The sequence below is a fragment of the Carlito syrichta genome, unplaced genomic scaffold (assembly GCF_000164805.1).
Source record: "Carlito syrichta isolate Samal-C Ts95f unplaced genomic scaffold, Tarsius_syrichta-2.0.1 Scaffold123370, whole genome shotgun sequence".
NCBI lineage: Eukaryota > Metazoa > Chordata > Mammalia > Primates > Tarsiidae > Carlito > Carlito syrichta.
In genome coordinates, this window is record NW_007067466.1 from 469860 (window position 1) to 472016 (window position 2157).

Consider the following 2157-nt stretch of genomic DNA (forward strand, 5'->3'; position numbering starts at 1 on the left):
CCCATTATAAAATGGGCAAAAGATATGAACAGACACTTCTCAAAGGAAGGCATCCAAGCAGCCAGCAGACACATGAAAAAATGTTCAACCTCACTGATCATCAGGGAGATGCAAATCAAAACCACACTGAGATACCACCTAACTCCAGTCAGAATGGCAATTATCAATAATTCAAAAAATAACAGTTGCTGGAGAGGGTGTGGCGAAAAGCCTTGGGATTTTTATGAGAATCAACACGAATAATAGTGAGTGTGGCCCACACTCACTGAAGTCACACAGAAATAGTGGGTTCAAGGAAAATAATTCCAGTAGGGCATTTACAAATAGGCACATCTAAGAACAATGAGACCGCTGCAACACTGATACTTTTTTGGAGGAGAACAAATCGGTACCATCTTGTCGGATAGCAATTTGGCAATATGTACATACTGTTTGATCTAGCAATTGCATTGCTCTAAATTGATCACACAGATGACCTCTACCATGAAGTATATACAGTGCAAGGAACTGATAACTGCCTTGTCTGTAGTAGTAAAAGACTGGAAACTACCTAATGCCTTTCAACAGGGGACTGGTTTAATAAAGGCAGGTATGCGGTGGAGATTTTTAAGGAGTCAAGGGGGTTTTATATACTTATATGGAGTAATCTTCAAATGTTATTATTAGTTTTTTAAAGCAGGATGCAGAATATAGTGTGTATAGTATTTTTGTCTAAAATGTGTCATTTTTTGGTCACCTTGCAACCTTCTGTACTTTCTCCTTCCATGCATCTGCATTATATCGGGGGGGGGGGCGTGGCACAAAAAATACTGGCATTTATTTATAAAAAATATGAGTTTATTCTTACATGTTTAAACTTCATTCACCTTCCAAGTGTTCTCTATCTGATGCAATGCACCAATCAAGACGCTTGATCCACTACTCAGAAGAATTTTGGAACTCGTCAATTTTGATGCCTTGAGTGCTTCTGAACTTTTTTGTTTCACCTCTTCCATGTAAGCAAAATATTTCCCCTTGAGAACTTGTTTTTTTCATCTGGGGAAACAAAAAAAGTCTCTTGGGGTGAGATCAGGTGAATAGGGAGGGTCGGGCACAGGGGTCATGATGTTTTGGGTCAAAAACTGCTGAACACTCAGCACAGTGTGGGCAGGTGCACTTGTAAATCACCCATAATGAAATGGGCAAACACGTTGAAAGAATCTCCACAAAAAAAAAATTCACTGAAGCTGAACACAGCCTCTCACAACAGCGCTAGCTGGTACACTGATGCTTGTGGGTTCCTAGAACACTTATCTAGGGGGAGAAGGCTGTATCACAAAGAGACCTGCCCTCCAAAAAATAATTTCAGCTTTGTGGGGGTCCTCCCTCATATATTAAAGAAAATAAAGATAAAAAGGTAGGAAATGAAGTCCCTAGAATCCAGTTTATGTGGGGGCTATTAACAGAACTGCTACCTCTGGGCAGAGGACAGAACCAATGGAGAAGATTTGATCCTTACATAGGTGAGACTTTTCTGACCATCAGAGCTACCAAAGAGGAATCACACTGCCCCAGTGAGGAGTGAGTTCTCAGTGGCTGCTGAGTCCTTGTGGCAGAGCTTGGATGACTCTCGGATAACAACAAGGTCTCAAGTTACAGAAGACCTAGTGTTGTGCAGAAAGTCTCGCCCTGGCAGCATGTTAGAACCATGTGGAGAACTTATACATCTCACCCTTGACCAACTAAATCAGAATAAGAAATATGAGCTCTATTCTCGCCCCATCTAACTGTGCCTCAAAGGGGGCTCAGAATGACATTTTAAAACATTGATCTGATCATCTCACAATCCCCTTCAGAATCTGCCAGTGGTTTCCCATTGTACTAGGTCAAAGACTAGATCTTTACCAAGGCTGCAAGCTGCCCCCCATGGTCTGTTCTCTACCAGGCTCCTCCTCAATTGCATCTCATCTATCTCACTCACAAGGCTGCATTCTGTATTGATGGGATGTTTATGTCACCCTCAAATTCGTATGTTAAAATCCTCACCCCACCAATGTGATGTTATTAGGAGGTGGGTCCTTTGGTAGATGATTAGATCATGAAGGTGAAACCTTCATGAAAGGCATTAGTGCCCATGTGAAAGAGACACCAGAGAATCTCCTTGGCCCCTCATACCAT